This window comes from Notamacropus eugenii, chromosome 4 (assembly GCF_028372415.1).
Source record: "Notamacropus eugenii isolate mMacEug1 chromosome 4, mMacEug1.pri_v2, whole genome shotgun sequence".
Classification (NCBI taxonomy): domain Eukaryota; kingdom Metazoa; phylum Chordata; class Mammalia; order Diprotodontia; family Macropodidae; genus Notamacropus; species Notamacropus eugenii.
In genome coordinates, this window is record NC_092875.1 from 401,556,491 (window position 1) to 401,576,185 (window position 19,695).

The window sequence follows — 19,695 nt, forward strand, 5'->3', positions numbered from 1 at the left end:
TTGGTTCCTAAGGCAGCAGATTCACAGTCTGTTGCCAAACAGATATTCACACCTTTTGTGCCTTGGCTGAAATGACCTATGAGACAGTCATAGTTATAATCCAAGCTCAAATGGAATATCAGAGGAAGACTTTCATAGAGTTTCCACTTGACATTTGATAATAAATATAGAAGAAAGATACACATCTGTCCTTTATAAAGTTCAGTCAGAACCCATTTTGTTAAGCCTTTTTCTAATAGTCATCTAAAATAGACGGGGGGGCGCAGCTAGGTGGTGCAGTGAATAGAGCAGTAGGACTTGGGTTCAAATCTGACCTTAGACACTTCACACTTACTAACTGTGTGACTTTGGGCAAGTCACTTAACCCCAATTGACTCACCTCCCCCTCCAAAAATAAAAATAAAATAGATGTAAGGTCTGAGTAGCTGTAACTGATTAATGCAAGGAGGCAGGTGAGAGAGAGAGAAGGAATTCTAAATCTTGAAAGAAAGCAACCTTTGTTCTCATTCAGAGACCTTTGAGGGGGGAGGAGTCATTTAACATGTGCAGACCTAACCAGCCCCTACCTGTCCACCCAATTCTTCACGGACTGTGGTTGTTGTTATTGTAGCGTAGGACCTGAAATTTAAGAGCCTAGAGTGATAGGGAGCTTACATTCTTCTATGGGTATTCAGCTCATTCACAGGTAAGTAGACACAGGGTGTGTAGACAATAAATAAACTTAATTTGGTGTATGTAAGGAATACAGTAATCTCACTGCCTTGCTAGAAGGTCAAAGGAAGCCTCAATAAAGCTGGCTTACTTTATTATCTTGTTGTGAGCCCCATGTTTTCTTGTACTGAACCACTGATATCTGAAAACCTTCCTGAGTCTGTGTTGACAGGGAGACAAGGTCACTGACTAGGGAAAATCGAGAAAGATCTTGATATAGGTGGCACTTGATCTGATTTTCTAAGGAATTTTGTGGTTAAGAATCGAAGATTACTGCCTTCTCATTCAAAAAGGAATTCTTGAAACAAAAATTTCTTTGTCCTAAACCATGAACATTAGAGCAAGAGGGAGTCCTGGATGGGCAAAGTGGGAGAGATGATGATTAATTATTCTCTCTTCCAGTTTCTCTTCAGTGGGTACAGACCAAAGGTTTGAATCAAGTCGTTTATGTGGCATTTAGGGCTGGTGACAAAAAGGGAGGAAAATATTTTTGTGTAAAGGAGAAGATTAAATATATCTATCTACCTGTCTCTATTATCTATAGAGATAGAAATAGATACAGATAGATAGACATATAGATAGACAGACAGACAGGTAGATGGATGGATGGATGGATGGATGGATGGATGGATGGATGGATGGATGGATGGATGGATAGATGGATGGATGGATGGATAGATATGTTTTGGTTCCATATAGATTGTAGACACAGCCTTTATGTATGAGGAGTAGACTTCAGCTTCCATGGTTTGTAACACAGATGCATCCCTTCTTTGGTCATCTATGTCTACACTTGCAAACTGAATTTCCTTCAGAAGAACAAGAAGTTCAGCACTAACTGAACAACAAACAAGCCACTTCCTAGGATGGTTTGGATGTAGGAGAAGCACTAAGTCACAAGTTTCAAAACTATTCCACTTAACCCTGATGTTCCACAAAGCAACTCTAAAAACTAAATCTAAGAAAACAAATTGATTTGGTGCCTTGCTGCTTTTGTGCCTGTGAACAGAGTGTACCCATTACCTATTATTCTGAGCTCAGCAACCTCTCAGACCTCCCCTGCTCAGCAAAATTGAGAGTGAGATGCTGTTGCTCCACCACCCCCCTGTGAAGAGACTGATCAATCACTCTACAGCTTGGGTCTCTAGGAGGAGGGCAGGAAACACAGCTCTTTTACCATATACTGCTGTTCACATCTGCCACCAGCAATGTGGCATAGCTGTGCCAGACAGGAAGGGATCGAAACCACGAGGGGAATTTAAAGGAAAGACAAGTGTACTTTTCTGCTTCATTAAAATTGTTAATTTTACTAAAATGATCAATAGTGGTCTGATTAAGTTTGTTGGAATCATTTCCTACAGGCAAAATTGAGGAATTTTTGGTTAGGCTTAGATAAAAATTAGTTTAATTGCAATCATGATGATTTTTAAAATAAGTTTATTATTCCTAGAATATTCCTAGAAAGGGTTCTTTTCTTCTCTGAGTCTTATTCCTTGGAAGAAGAGAACAGGGGTCTCTTGAGTGACACTTTGCTCCAACATGGAGTTAATTCTCATTAGCAGTTGCCACCATAATCATTCTGACTAGCTTGAACCAGCTGTCCCTCTGTACTCTGCCAAGGTAGACCACATTTGGGATATTGTTTTCAGTTCATCACACTGAGTTTTTAAATGGGCATTGACAAGCTGAAGATGGTACAGAGGGAGCCATCTAAAAGAGTAAAGAGACTGAAACCTTACTATATGAAAATTAGTTGGGAGAGCTGAGAATGTTGTACAGGAAATTTAGGAAACATATTGGACTCTATTCCCTCTGAGCACTCTCTTTGAGTCCTTAAATTCTGAAATCACACAATTTCATTCCCTTGCTATGTCCCATACCCCAAAGACAGCCATAGACTAATGGAGGCACTATCTGGGGATCCTCACTGTTCAAGATATGCAAAATTTGAGCACATTTCCTTGGTGCCAGTCCCAGATAATGTGACCAAAAAAGTCTCATACATGAAGCTAGGACTGGAGAGGACCTTAAAGGAGAAACATGCAAACTATAAATTTCCTTTAAACGAAGATTTTTAAAGAGAAGAAATGAAAATGTAGTTCAGCAAAACTGATCATCACCATGACTGTATCTGAAATTTTATGTAATGTTCCTCAATGATAGTTACTCACATCTTCAGTGAAAGAAATCAATGACTGAGCATGAAAAAGCATTTATTAAGTGCTTACTATGGACCAAGCACTCTTCTAAGTACTGGGGATATGATAGAAGAAGCTACTTAGACTCTGTTCTCAGAAAGATCAAACTCTAATTCAGAGAAGGTCTATTAAAAAAAAAAATCAGCTACAAGGAATATGGAAAGGCTAAGAAGTCCTAAGGATGCAGTGGTTGGGTAAATGGAAAGGTCAGAGGTCATCAGATTGCAGAGGTAGGTTCCATGGTGGCATTGTGAGGACTACAGGGCTTAGTGACAGGATACATGGTATAATATTATATCCTTGATTGTTCTTTCCCCTGTTTATGTTTTGTCAAATGCAACGTAGGAATTTGGGGTAAACTTTTCAACTAAGGGTTGTATATGTTCATTTGAGTGTTTATGATTCTTAAGGTAATAATAAAATTTCAAACCATTTTGTACTGAATTGCATAGTTCACTCCAACCCCATGAAAGACCTTTCTGTTGAGTATTTATTAAGTTTGTAATGCATTTTATTGTCCTGACTTGACTAAATGACCTTCAAGATATCAATACAAATAATCCTCAATCCTAGAATTGCCTAAAAAGTTGGGAGAGTTGCACCTTTTGCTTGTTCTGCCTTTCTTAACCATACAACAGGACTCATTCATAGAATACTAGCATGTTGAGCCAAAGGCAGTGCTCTATCTACTTACTATACCTCGCTATACCTATAAAGAACAAAATTCCTTGTGTCCTAATAGTCAGGTAGCTTCTAGCAAGGTAATATACAAATACCCAATCTTACCCCACTCCTTAATATTGAATGGGTATGACTTCAGACAAACTGGGTTCTGAGAAAAATCTTAACTTGGAAAAGGTCAGTGTCTCCCTTTGCATCGACAGCCATCTTGACCTTTGTCTTGCCACTAGACTACAGAGTGAGGCTGACCACTTTGAGCAGCTCTGCCCCCTTCATATCCAGTTCACATGCAAGACAAGACAGTACCCTCATGATGGCATTGGTCATCTTAGAAAGGAAAGCTGAACAACAGAAATGTTGAGCCTAAATGAACATTAGAGGTCATCTAATCCAACATCCCACAAAGAAACTGAGGCCCAAAGAGGTTAAATTAGGCACCCAATGTCATACAGGTGAGTGACAGAGCAAAAAAAATTAGACTCAAGATTTTTTACTATACACTGAATACTTTTTCCATTGGGTCACTGCCTCCCTCAGCAGTACATTTATACTTGTTAAACCTTTAGCATACTTACCTTAGCACATGCTTATTAGTTTCTTCCTCAAGTTAGGAGTAACTGAAGACTCTGGGGAAATTGATTTTTGTTGAACTCTGCATTTGACAAGCCCCTTATATGGCTATCCTCATAAATCTTTGTGTCCTTCAAATTTAAAAGAGTCATGATTTGCAAGGTATATTGTATCAATATAAATAACAATTCTTCTGCATCTTATGATGTGCACTTCTTACTTTGTAGCCACTAACAACAAGCAAATAAAATCAAAAGTAAAGAGGGTCTTCTAATGATGAACATCATATTTAGTCAGGGTAAATGTGACCCTCAGAAGATACTACACAGACTCATATTTAAAATCTTTTCAAGTACCAATGTGTGTCTTTTTGCTCAAGAATTCTGAATTCATACCCCTATATAATGTTGAAACATCAGAGTAATATGTAGTGAGTTGACTTTCATATAAAAAATAAAAATAGATACTTACCTGCTCAAAGATGAGCAGTTTGAATGGGACAAGTAGAGTAAATGTGAAGGTCACATTATTTTGTGTGGTCTCTATAGACTTCCACAAGTAGTCTCATTATCCTTTATGATGGATAGAAATGGGTTGTTGGTCAATTTAGAGTTAAAATATCATTCCTATTCAGCAAGTATAGCATGCTGCCACAAATCAGTTAAGAAGACTATGAAATTAATTGATACAGATTTCTAAGCTCACTGAACAATGTGCCCTGAAACATCCAAAGATGCTTTCATGATCTAAATAACATGAAATACTCTAAATAACATGAAATACTAGTTCCAGATTTAGTGAATGAATTTAATTGAAAATTGATTTGGTGCTGCTAATGACAATATTACTTTTTTGCATGAAAAAATACCCATTAAACTACAAATGACTGATCTAGGTTCATTTTATTTGCCAGCTAAGGAGTCTAAATATTTAACAAACAATTATCATGGAAGTATTTGGTTCATGTAAAATTTATTCTTTACATTGGCAATTTTTTTCTTCTATCTGAATAATCACTCGTTAAGGTGCTAATTTTGAAGTTCTTATTTTTGGTCTTTAACACTAGGACCTCTTTTTTAGTGAAAGGTGAGAGCAAAAATTTTTCACACAAACAACAGGGATATAATTAAAGCATTTTGCTTTCCAAGAAAACCAGGGGCAAGTGTCATGGGAGTCCAAGTGTTTTAGTATGTTTTAGACACTCATTGGAGAAGAAATCTTTTGCTACAGTTTCATTTTGTAAAATTAATGTCAAAAGTTAACAGTTATAGTGAACTCATTTAAAATACAAGGGAAATCTTGCTTCCCTTCTTAGGAAACATGTATTATACAACAGAGAGCAACAAAAAAGGAAAATGGTCCATGTCTACAAAAATGTTTGTAGCAGCTGTTTTTGTGATGGCAAAGAATTGGAAACTGATGGAATTCCTACCAAGGAATGACTGAACAAATTATGGTGCATGAATGTGGTGGAATACTATTGTGCTATAAAAAAAAGATAAAGGGGACAGTTTCAGGAAAACCTGTATGAGATCATGCAGAGTGAGATTAGTAGAATCAGGAGAATAATCTATACAATAATAATGCTATTATAAAGAGAATCAGTTGTGAAACACTTAGCTGCTCTGATCAATACAATGACTGATGACAGTTCCAGAAAGTTCTCGATGAAAAATGCTAAGCATCTCCAGGTAGAGAACTGATGGCCTCAGAGTGCAGATTGAACCCTATTTTAATAATTTGTTTTTAAAAATGCATATCATTCTTAGTGATCTCTTCCTGATTTCTGTCTAATGAAAAGGTGAAGCAGGTAGTATTTCATGGCCCTGGTGTGGTCACTCTCCTCCTTTGCACTGCTGAAGTTCTCACAGTGATAGAAATGTCTTATACTATATGGATACAAAATTCTTTGGTCAGAATTTCCCAAGTGCTACCCCCCACCCTTTTTTAAATTACCAGGATTCATAGAATTAGCCATATGGAAAAGGAGGTTCAAAAGCTCACTGAAGAAAATAGTTCTTTAAAAATTAAAATGGAGCAGATGGAAGCTAATGATTTTATGAGAAACCAAGAAATTACAAAACAAAACCAAAAGAATGAAAAAAATGCAAGATAATGTGAAATATCTCATTAGAAAAACAACTGACCTGGAAAATAGATCCAGGAGAGATAATTTAAAAATTAAGGGACTACCTGAAAACCATGATCAAAAAAAGAGCCTAGACATCATCTTTCATGGAATTATCCAGGAAAACTGCCCTGATATTCTAGAACCAGAGGGCAAAATAAATGTTGAAAGAATCCACTCATCACCTCCTGAAAGAGATCCATAAGGAGAAACTCCTAGGAATATTGTAGTCAAATTCCAGAGCAGCCAGAAAGAAACAATTTGAGTATTTTGGAAATACAGTCAGGATAACACAAGATCTAGCAGCTTCTCCATTAAGGGATCAAAGGGCTTGGAATAGGATATTCCAGAAGTCAAAGGAACTAGGCTTAAAACCAAGAATCACCTACCCAGCAAAACTGAGTATAATATTTCAGGGGAAAAAATGGTCATTCAATGAAATAGAGGACTTTCAAGCATTCTTGATGAAAAAACAAGAGCTGAATAGAAACTCTGACTTTCAAACACAGAGAAGCATAAAAAGGTAAGCAGGAAAGAGAAATCATAAGGGACTTACTAAAGTTGAATTGTTTACGTTCCTACATGGAATGATAATATTTGTAACTCTTGAAACTTTTCTCAGTATTTGGGTAGTTGGAGGGATTACACACATACACACACACACACACGCACATGCACACACACATGCATATGCACACGCACATGCACACACACATCTTATATAGACAGAGAGCACAGGGTGAGTTGAATAGGAAGGGATCATATCTAAAAAAATAAAATTAAGGAGTGAGAGAGTAGTATGTTGAGAAAAGGAGATGTGAAATGCAGCAAATTATCTCTCATAAAAGAGGCAAGCATAAGACTTTTTAGTGGAGGGGAAAAAAGGGGAGGTGGGAGAAAAACATGAAGTTTACTCTCATCACATTCCACTAAAGGAAGGAATAAAATGCACATTCAGTTTGGTATGAAAACCTATCTTACAATACAGGAAAGTGGGGGAGAAGGGGATAAGCAGGGTGGGAGGGATGATGGAAGGGAGGGCAAATGGGAGGAGGGAGCAATTAGTAATACACACTTTTGGGGAGGGACCAGGTCAAAAGAAAGAATAGAATAAATGGGGGACAGTATAGGATGGAGGGAAATATAGTTAGTCTTATATAACATGACTATTATGGAAGTCTACTACACATATATACCCTATATTGAATTGCTTGTCTCTTCAGTGGCTATGGGCATGGAGGAAGGAAGGATGAGAAGTTAGAACTCATAGTTTTAGGAACCAATGTTGAGAATTGCTTTTGCATACAACTGGGAAATAAGAAATACAGGTGATGGAGTATAGAAATTTATCTTGCCCTACAAGACAAGAGAGAAAATGCGGATAAGGGAAGAGAGGGGTGTTAGATGGGAGGGCAGATTGAGGAAAGGGGTAATCAGAATGTATGGCCTTCTGGGGTGGGGGAGAACAGAGATGGAGAGAACATTTCAAGCTCAAAATTTTGTGGAAATGAATGTTGAAAACTAAAAATAAATAAATAAATATTTAAAAAAAGAAAACAACAACAACAAAAAATTTACCAGGATTCATATGCTAAATTGAATTCACTTCTCATTTTCTTCATGGATCTTTCCTTGAATATCCCTCATCTGAACTCATCAAGTACTTAATATTCAGATTAGAATTATTGCATTTTATAACTAAACTGGGTCATAGAAATATCAGTGGCAACCTCTGACTCACTGTCAACATATCATTTTTCAGGGAATCTCAGACTTAGTCATTTTACTTATTTGAGCCATAAATTTTACTAATTTTCCCTTAAGTACCTAGCATAGGAAGGGAGAAATAATGTCATGGGTAAATTGAGCACAAGTTCCAGGAAAGAGAGGAACCTTTTGAGTTCTAAGAAGAGATCCAGATGCAGAGGTATTAGAAAGTCTAGGAGAGAGCTAGCCAGAAATAGACCCATCAACCTCTATCCCAAATTTAGCAGAAAAAAATGTCAGCATCTACATTTTTACATCTGTGATTTACAGACCAAATAGCATATATATGGATACCAGTGGCTATATGTTCAAGTATATAAAAGCCTTGAAAGGAGAACATTTCTTTTTTCATAATGATCATAAATATTTACTGAGTACCTACGGTATCTTATATACTATGGCTTGCCTTCTGTGAATGACCCTGAAGCTTTATCTAAATTCCTCCCTTTATGTCAGAAATCTTCTAACATATTCAGGGGTGGGTTGAGTTAGAGAAAGTCCTGTAGGACCTTTGTTAAAGAAAAGAAACCATGAAATTGGCAGAATGTTTTACTGGAAATGAAGTTTATGATCACCTAGTCAAATTCTTTCATTTCAGAATAGGAAAATGAGGTCCAAGGAGGTAAAGTAAGTTGTCTCAGGTGATGATGATGAGAATGATGAGGATGATTACTCACATGAATATAGCACCTTGAAATTTGTCAAACATTTTTATGTAAGCTATCTTGTTTGATTCCTACCATGACCCTAGGAAATAAATGTTATTATTATCCCCATTTTACAGGTGAGGAAGCTGAAGTTCAGACTACTTAGATCACTTGATCTAAGATGTCCAGACCGAATTTGGACCCATTCTTTTATTCCCTCTGAGTCTAATACTTTGTCCACTAAACCCTGAGTATACAGTAAACTTTCCAAGACAGGGACTGTTTCATAACAAATATACAAAACAGATTCCCTTATTAGCAATACACAAAAATAATCACCGTGATGTGATTAATGTTTCTATGATGCTATGATTAGAATAGGTGTTAAAGAAACAGGAGGTCAAATCCCATTGGATGTTTAAAATCCAGAGATCTTTCTTAGGGATTCTGCTTTGTCTCAGACCTTGGGTACTGAGCACCATGCCTAACACAAAATCAATTATTACTAAATGTTTGTTCTCCCTTTCTTTGTAATTGCTACCACCATTCCTCCCATTCTATGTTCTTTTCACCTAGATCTCCTGTGGAAGAAGTGTTAAGATTCTAACTTTTCCAATAACCTGCTATTTCTGAAATAAACATATGTTCTTCCAGTTTTCTGAAATGTTGGGATTTATGATTTTTGCTTGGGGTTTTGGATTGGGTTGGTATGATTAATAATAATGGAAAAATGAGAGGAGAGCTTAAAATAACAAAGGGGAAAGTTGCTGAAATTCAAGCAATTTTACAGGTTTGCAGAAATAAATGACCCTGATTTTTTAGAAAAAGGTCAAAAATGAGGTCTTAGTGTTTCTTAGCTGCTCCTGTTCATTGAATTTCCCCATAGTCCTAGTCCTATCTGGTTTGGGGGCTAGATCAAACTTCCAGGCTCCCAGTCTAAGGTAAATTCACATTTACAAAGCTTTTATGAGTCTTGGTCTTTCTATGATTTAAGTCCTACTTCATTTTTTCAAAGTATTGATCCTCTACATGAGAAGAATTCTTTCCTTTGTGATTCCCAAAGATTTTCCTCAATAAAATTATAATTATTCCAACCTTATAATGATCCCCATTCCTCTTTCCGGAGGTCTTAATGGTTCCAGACCCATAGAAGTACTATTTCATTCTTGATTCATTCATTTCTCTGTTTTGGTAGGTTTATATAAAGCATTTCCATTATGTAGCTGTTAAGAATTTTTTATCTAATCAACTTTTATTGATTCCTTTACCTAATGTTTTAGGCTAGCATCTGGGCCAGCTTACCATCTAGAAGTCATGTGGTCTAGTAATTATGTAGCCTGAGGAAGTCTTTCCCATCCTTCCTTAAAGCTTATATCTCTCATTGCTGCTCCTTAGCATTGGCTCCATGTGCAAAGCTGAGATGTCGCACAGGCTTTCCCTAACATCAATGAATGTTTTTATCTTTCTTGTCTCAGACTAATACTTGTACCTACTCCTTTTGTCATCTTTGACGAATGTCCCTCAGGCAATGTTACTCAACAAGTATTCATTAAGCACTTACTGTGTTAAAGCCACTGTGCTACGTATAAGTAAAGGTAAAAACATGGTCCTTGGCCTTGAGGAACTCACATTCTAATGGAGGAGACAAAGAGTAACTAACTAGATGCATATAAGATATAGACACACACATACACACACACACACACACACAGAATATAGATAAAAAACAATCTCAGAGAAGGCACTCACCATGGGAGGAATGGGAAAAGCCTCCAGCAGAAGGTAAGTCTCAAAGGAAACCTAGGAAACTATCTTCCAGATGACACTGATGATAACTCACATGGATATAACACCTTGAGGTTTGAAAAGCATTTAATATAAGCTATCTTTCTTGTTTGATCCATACCACGACCCTAGGAAATAGATGTTCTTATTATCCCCATTTTACAAGTGAAGAAACAGATTCAGAGCACTAAAGTATTTATAATTTTTACATGGAAAAACACTTTCAGAAACAGAAAAACCAGACAATTTTTCTCAAAAGTAAAAGGAGAATTGTAAAACCGAGCAAAGTATGATACATATAGTAAACACTCAATTAATAATTGTTATGTGAATGAGATCCCACTTTCAGGCTTTTCGCCCTAAATCCTTCATGTTCACACCCGAGCTATTCTTTGATTAGCTTTATGGAGGACAGCTAGTCACAGCATCTTCTGCATACTGATCTTTCCTGTGTAAATGAAAGTAATATGATAAATACACTACCAGCTTTTCCTACCTTAGCTAATTTTTTAATCTTCCTGAAATTATTATTATTATTAGAGGTGTGGTTGATGAGTCTAGGCACCAGGAAGACCTGCATTCAAGTCCTGTCTCTGATACATGTCAATGTGATGATGACATGTCATCACATGTGTGATGCTGGGCAGGTCACTTAACTTTTCAGATCTCTCAACAATTCTATAATGCGGAGGTTTATGAACTATGCCTGAGGGTCAAGTTTGTATTTTAAAATATCAAAAACTTTCTTACCTGGGAGTTGTACAAAAGCAGGCTGTATTTATCAGGCTGTCTGTAGTTTGCCAGACCCTACTACAAGGTTATATACTACAGAAGAAGGTGATGACCAGCATTAACAGAAAAAGTTTCTTCATCTTGGAATGTCCTGTAGCCATGAAATCCTAGATTCAGTCCCTATGGGCCCATCACCTCTTGTGATATTAGTAATGAGAAACAAATATTTCACCCTACAAGCAGAGAACCAAAAGTGGGGATTATATTTGAAATAATGAATAAGTCTTTGTCTAGTTTATCTTGAAAAAACTACATATTAAATTCAACAAGATAATAACAATTCTCATTTGTATGTCCTTGTGAACTCCTTTTTTCATCTGTTTTTAAAGTTTTACAGGTACTTTTTTGTTTCATTTTTATCATTGTCCATTAACTCATTCCCACCTCGCCCCACACAGTAACCCAGATAACAAAGACAAAGAGTGAAACAAAACATATCAACCTGTTAGCCCTGCTTGAAAATAATGTCTCATTTTGCACCTCTGGTCTATCACTTCTCAGCCGAGGACTGACAGCCTTAAATTTCCATCGTACAAAACTTTTGAGAAAAAGTATTCCTCATGTTAACCTTATAGGATGTGAATAAAATCACTTTATTTTCTCCATTCTTTAGTTTCTCCATCTGCAGAATCCTTAAGTGCCATACTTTATAGGAGAATTCATCATTTAGTATATAGATTCAGATACAGATTTAGTCAAACTAGTATAACCTAATATAGAACAGCGTTGCAAAAGAAAGACTGGTATAACCTGTTGATCTATAAAGGGACAAGGAATCGTAAACCTTGTTGCCTGACAGTTGTTCTGTTATTTCATTATTGACAATATTATATAGCTTCACAATAAGAAGATAATAAGAAAAGGATATATCAGTCCTGGTCTATCAAGAATTTTTTTGTCTTCCTTCTTTTAAAAAAGATGTAATTTTGTGCCTTTTTTAAGAAAAACATATGTATATATATGTATATATGTATGTGTATGTATACATATGTATATATATATATATATACTTTTTTCACTTATATCTTTGCTTCTATAGTGTTATTTGGAGTTTAGATTTCGAATATAGTTCAATTATTTTTTAAAACATTTCTTAATATAGTTTTTTTTTAATGTTATAAACATTTTCAAATGATTATCACTCTACAAAAGGTTCCTAGTAACTAAGTGAAACAGTTAAGTAAAACTGAAAGTGGACATAAACCCCACCTCCATTTTTAAATGAACACACATCTCTTTTCTCTCCCTTCTACTTCAATGAAAAGAAAAAAATCTTGTAAAAAATATGCATAGTCAAGCAAAAAAAAATCCTTTTCTCTGTATTATGTGTGCATCTTATTCTGCACTCCAAATTTGTCTTCTCTCTGTCAGAAGATAGACAGCACTTTTCACCATTCAAAGTCCTTCATAACCTAGCTTTCTACTACCTTTCCAATATTCTTACACCATACATTATCTGCCCCCCCCACACACACATGCACATACTCTTCCATCCAGTAACACTGGACTTCTTGAAGTTTTATGAAGAAAAATCCTCGTCTCTCAGATTTGGGCATTTTTTCTGACTATCCCTCATGCCTGGAACATGTTTCCTCCTCACCTCCACCTTCTGGCTTCTCTGACTTTTTAAAGTCCCAGCTGAAGTCCTATCTTCTACAGGAAGCCTTTTCCCCAGTCCATCTTAATTCAAATGCCCTCTATTAATTATTTCCTGTCTAAAACTCCTTTGTATATATTTCTGTCCTCCATTAGATCTCCTTGAGGAAAAAGACAGTTTTTTGCCTCTGTCTCTGTCTCTCTGTCTCTGTCTCTCTGTCCCCACCCCCTCTCTCTCATCCCCAGTGCTTAGTACAGTGCCTAGAACATTGTAACCAATAATTGCTCAGCCAATTCAGACTGACTGGATGACACTGGTTCTCTGGAATCATGAATGGTCACTGTACTGTTCATAGCACTTACAGCTTTCAAAGTTGTTTGTTTTTACAGCATTGTTGTTATTGTATAAATTGGTTATCAGTTTATAAAAATTTTAAAGATTGTTCATTTTTATGATATATATTCCATAGTATAAATTGCTTTCCTGGTTCTGCTTGCTTCACTCTGCATCCGTTCATGTAAGTCTTTGTCCATCTCTTTGAAACCTTCAGTTTCCTCATCTCTTACAGTAATTGAATTCAGTGAACATTTCTAAGCCTCCATTATGCACCAGGCACTGTGCTAGGTACCAAGAATAGAAACACAAGGAACTTCCTATCAGCTGGGAAGATATTCTGATGCACTTACAACATTTTCTTCAATGGTCCCTGAAACAGAGACTATGGAGAATCTAGCTCTCTATACCTGACATAAGCTACCCCTGGCGTCATAATCCTCAAACCCTGATGTACACAAGTAACTGAATACAAAGTAATTTAAAATAACAGAATATCGAAGAAAAAAACAAGCTAAAACAAACTGAGAGAATCAGGAAAAGTCTGGGTATAAAAGGCAGAACCTGAGTTCTGAATTGAAAGAAGCAAAGCAGTCAAACATCTGTGCAAAAGCATGTGGAAGAGAAGGGATGTCAGGTAAGGTGACCTAAGCCAGTTAATTTGAAAGGACAGTATATGAAAAAGAGGAACATGCAATAAGACTGGAAAGGTGACTGGGATCCATTTTGTGGAAAGTTTGAAATTCCAAAAGGAAGTTTGCTTTATTGTTTATAATGGAGGTAACGGGGACCATGAATAAGAGCTCAGTCTGAAAGTAACTGCTCCCTAGATAGAGTTCCAGGTCCATGATTTTGTATAATAAGTAATATTTGTGGTCAATGAGATGCCTTAGAGACTTGATGGTCCAATAGACAGGGACTGTGTCTGTGTATTTGTGCAACATTTAACATGTTGTTGGTGCTTGGAAGTGTAAAGGAACAACTAGATGTACAAAGAGAGGAGGACTCTCATTTTGGAAAGTTTCCCTTTTTTCTTCCCTTCCTCCTATCCTTCCTCACTCTTTTTCTTCCTTTTTCCTTATGTTTCTTTCTTTTTCTTCCTTCCCTCCATCCTTCCTTCCTTCCTGTCTCCCTACCTCTCTTTCCCTCTCTTTTCTTCCCTCCTTTTTGTCTCTTTCTTTATTTCTTTTTCTTCCTTCTTCATTTTTATTCCCTTTTTCCTTTATCCTTCTTTCCTCTCCCTCTCTCTTCCTCTCCTCTATCCTCCTTTCTTCCTTCTTTTTCTCTTTTTTCTTCCTTTGTTTTTCCCTTCCTGTCTCTCCCTCTCTCATTATCTCTCTCCTTTTCTCTTCTTCTTTTTTTTCTCTGTTTATTTTCCCTTTCTATCTTTCTCTCTCTTCCTCTTTCATTCCTTCCTTCCCAGAGACACAGGCATCTAGAGAAGACATTTTCCCTTTTTTTCCATTCAAAGGAGTATAGAAGTGTCAGGTATTTTGAAAGATCACAAGCATAAGGCTTTTGGCAAATGAATGTCTGAACTAGACAGTTTAAAATTGGCTATCCTTTTCCTCCCTCCAAACCTAGTGCCAAATTCATAAAGCTCTTTTCTCTGCTTAGAGAAAGGACTAAATTCTCAGAAGAGTTATAATCACTACATAGTATGGAAAGTTGCAGGCCATGAGTTCTAATTCCAGCAAATTCCATTCATCCTGGTATAACGTAGGGCATATTTCTTAGCCACCCTGTGTTCCAGGTTCATTATCATTCACTTGAGAATGATGGCAGGTAAAGGTTGCCAGAGCTTGAAGAACTCCAATATAAGCAATATAGAGAACATCTATAATGGGGATGCTTGCCCTCTTTCTGTGGTGGTCTGCAGTCTGGAACTAAGCTTAGGCTTGGACTTGTTTTTGCACAAAATGACTTTTACTCCTCTGGTTGACTAAAAATTGTTTACATCATCAGTAGCAGGTCAACTGTTTTGTTGAATTGTCAGCACCATATTTGAATTTCACTATTTACCAGGTGAGCCAGCTGCTCTCTGTTGACAATTTGGAGGTTGTTTGCACTATAACACCTCCTGCACTGCTTCTATTATACCAAAGCTCTGGTCAGCACATTAGCAACCTACTGTACCATCTTATCCTGTGGTCTTGCCCTCAGTAGGGTGGCAGCTGCTTTGTAACAGAGAATCCTCTGAATCATTAGTATCTGCCTGGTCAAATCCTAGGAACTAACTGGTTATAGCAACACTCAATGTTACTGCACCCCTATATTTCCATATAACTTTATAAGCATAAGCATTTGCGGCAAGTTATCTACCTTTTCCTTTCTACTTTGCTCAGAAATTAAATCATGTCACCAATTCTTTGACACCTCCATTATGTTATCCCTGTGCTCTTTATTCTAATACTGTCATTTGGTTTCCAAATGTTTAAAAGTCTCTCAATAACCATATGTGTTTAGAAGATTGTGATGGCAAGTTTCAGCTGAGGATGAATTTTTCAAGTACTAATGCAGATGTTGTATCAACCATTAGAACTGAAGAGAGAGACAACATTTTTTTCTTTCTCTTTGTATGCCTAGGGTTTGACATAAAGTCTGAGAAATAGTAAGTAGATGTTATTTACCAACTGATTGAAAGATTGATTTTCTCTGTAACCACCTACAAATGAAACCAGATGAAGTATCCTAAGGTAGAGAGAATCTAGGATCTTAGCAGGTTCTGTTTAGTTATGTAGGTTAAGACTTCAACAGGAGGAGCCAAGATGGCTGAGTAGAAAGATACACATCTGCTAGCTCCAAATCCACAGCCCATAAAATACCTGCAAAGAAGAACTCCCAACAAATTCTGGAGCAGCAGAAGCCACAGAACAATGGAGTGGAGGAGATATCTGTTCCAGAGAGACCTGAAAAACTGACATCAAAGGTCCATTGAGCGCCGGACCCAGAGTGGAGCCCAGCCCAACACTGAGGGGAGCAGATCCAAGCAGGCTTCAGGGACAGAATCTCCAGCAGTCGTGCAGGTCCCTCCACCCACAGGCACCAAAGGTCAGTGAGAGAGCCATTTTGGCTCGCTGAGAGGGGAGTGGGGTATCCCCATAACTCAGGGCCCCTCAGGAGGCAACAGCAGAGGCAGCAGCAGACAAGGGTTCCCAAAGGAGGCAGGAGCTCGGATCCATTGTTGAAGGTCTCCCTGTAAATCCCCTGAGGGAAATGAGCCCCCTGTGGTGGCCCTGCTCCCATCTGAGCACCTGAACTTAATCTCACACTGAATAGCAGTCCTGCCCCGCCCAAAGCCCTGAGGCTGGGAAGCAGCATTTGTATCTCAGCCCCTAAGTGCTAGCTGGGAGGAGGTGAGGTGGGGGTGGAGAGGAAACTCAGAAGTCAAGTCACTGGCTGGGAAAATGCCCAGAAAAGGGGGAAAAAAAATAAGACCATAGAAGGTTACTTACTTGGGGAACAGATATCTCCTCCCATCCTTTTGGATGAGGAAGAACAATGCTTACCATCAGGGAAAGACATAGAAATCAAAGCTTCTGTATCCCAAACATCCAAAATAAATATTCAATGGGCTCAGGCCATGGAAGAGCTCAAAAAGGATTTTGAAAATCTAGTTAGAGAGGGGAGGAAAAACTGGGAGGAGAAATGAGAGAGATGCAAGAAAAGCATGAAAAGCAGGTCCACACCTTGCTAAAGAAGACCCAAAGAAATGCAGAAGAAAATAACACCTTGAAAAATAGGCTAACTCAATTGGCAAAAGAGGTTCAAAAAGCCAATGGGGAGAAGAATGTTTTAAAAAGCAGGATTAGCCAAATGGAGAAGGAGGTCCAAAAGCTCACTGAAGAAAATAGTTCTTTCAAAATTAGAATGGAACAGATGGAGGCTAAGGACTTTATGAGAAACCAAGAAATCACAAAACAAAACCAAAAGAATGAAAAAATGGAAGAGAATGTAAAATATCTCACTGGAAAAACAACTGACCTGGAAAAATAGATCCAGGAGGGACAATTTAAAATTATGGGACTGCCTGAAAGCTATGATCAAAAAAAGAGCCTAGACATCAGCTTTCATGAAATTATCAAGGAAAACTGCCCTGAGATTCTAGGACCAGAGGGCAAAATAAATATTCAAGGAATCCACCAATCACTGCCTGAAAGAGATCCAAAAAGACAAACTCCTAGAAACATTGTGGCCAAATTCCAGAGTTCCCTGGTCAAGGAGAAAATATTGCAAGAAGCTAGAAAGAAACAATTCAAATATTGTGGAAATACAATCAGGATAACACAAGACCTAGCAGCTTCTACATTAAGGGATCAAAGGGCGTGGAATATGATATTCCAGAAGTCAAAGGAACTAGGACTAAAACCAAGAATCACCTACCCAGCAAAACTGAGTATAATACTTCAGGGGAAAAAATGGTCTTTCAGTGAAACAGAGGACTTTCAAGCATTCTTGATGAAAAGACCAGAGCTGAAAAGAAAATTTGACTTTCAAACACAGGAATGAAGAGAAGCATGAAAAGGTGAGCAGCAAAGAGAAGTCATAAGGGACTTACTAAAGTTGAACTGTTTACATTCCTACATGGAAAGACAATATTTGTAACTCTTGAAACTTTGCAGTATCTGGGTAGTTGGTGGGATTACACACACACACACACACACACACACACACACTCACACATACACACACAGAGCTCACAGTGAATTGAATAGGATGGGATCATATCTTAAAAAAATGAAATTAAGGGGTGAGAGAGAAATATATTGGGAGGAGAAAGGGAGAAATGGAGTGCAGCAAATTATCTCTCATAAAAGAGGCAAGCAAAAGACTTTTTAGAGGAGGGAAAAAAAGGGGAGGTGAGAGAAAAACATGAAGTTTACTCTCATCACATTCTACTAAAGGAAGGAATAAAATGCACACTCATTTTGGTATGAAAACCTATCTTACAATACAGGAAAGTGGGGGAGAAGGGGATAAGCAGGGTGGAGGGGGGAAGATAGAAGGGAGGGCAATGGGAGGAGGGAGCAATTTGAAGTCAACACTCTTGGGGATGGGCAGGATGAAAAGAGAGAATAGAAACAATGGGGGGCACGATAGGATGGAAGGAAATATAGTTAGTCTTACACAACATGACTATTATGGAAGTCTTTTGCAAAACTACACAGATATGGCCTATATTGAATTGCTTGCCTTCCCAAAGGGAATGGGTGGGGAGGGAGGGATGAAGAGAAGTTGGAACTCAAAGTTTTAGGAACAACTGTAGAGTACTGTTCTTGCCACTAGGAAATAAGAAATACAGGTAAAGGGGTATAGAAATTTATCTGGCCCTACAGGACAAAAGAGAAGATGGGGACAAGGGAAGAGAGGGATGATAGAAGAGAGGGCAGATTAGTGATAGGGGCAATCAGAATGCTCAGTGTTTTGGGGTGGGGGGAGGGGACAAATTGGGAGAAAATTTAGAACCCAAAATTTTGTGAAAATGAATGTTAAAAGATAAATAAATAAATTTTTAAAAAAAGAGTTCCAGAAAGTGGGAAGGAAAAATGGCTACTCTAACTCCAAACACTATTTCAAACATCAAGGATTGAGATCTTTCTTATCTTTCCTTCACAGTGTCCTTACACATAGTAGGAACGCAGTGAATATTTGTTAAATTGAAAATAGGATTGAAATGAAAGGCAAGCTTATGATACAAAATCTTCTGAATATCTGTTTGGTAGTCCTACTGATTTTCACAAGAAGCACTTAATTTAAAATGTTATTATTTTGTCCTTTAGTATTTCAGTCAATGGCAAATGCGATTACCTCTCTGATCCACTCCTTGGAGTAGTAGAAAGATTTGTGGAACGGTGCCATTCCTGCAATTGATCTTGATACAGTAATGAGATATTTGACTGCATTTTAACGAAGTAAAAATAAATAAATAAATCTGCTTCTGCATACCTACCAAAAGAGGCAACACAATAACCTGGGAAAATCATAATAGTGGAATTAAATTGCTTTTTTATATACTGTTATAGTTTAATATACTTGACATTAATTCCCTAGAATGTTCCATTTTAATATTTTAATAGACTTGAGTGTGCATCTTGAGTGTTAAACAGAGTAAGTTTTCCTCTGAGGTTTTTATTTATGCCAGAGGCACTTGGTAGATGTTTCATGTTCTATAGTTTCTTTTTTTGCGTGTAAAGTAGGACAGTATCTCATAATTATAAAGCACTATACAATTTAGAGGGTACTTTTCCCATTACAGTCCTTTGAGATGGTTAATGTAAGTATTATTGTTGCCATTTTATAGATGAGAAAGTTGAGTTTCTGAAAGGTTGGATGAAGTACCCATTTATTATATGATTATTTCATGAATAAGTAGCAGTGCCAAGACTTAAACCTAATTTTAACCAGCATTCTTCCATTCAACCGCAGTGCTATAGAAAGTGAAGGTTTTTTTTGTATGGAATATATTGATATAGTTTCTTGGTTTTT

At 37.3% G+C, this 19,695-nt stretch overlaps 1 protein-coding gene across 15 annotated transcripts in view; it reads left to right on the forward strand.

Annotated features, from left to right (window-relative positions):
- Positions 1-19,695, forward strand: part of PDE4D (phosphodiesterase 4D) — a 1,946,032-nt gene that overhangs the window by 776,878 nt on the left and 1,149,459 nt on the right. The gene's annotated exons all lie outside the window — the stretch shown is intronic.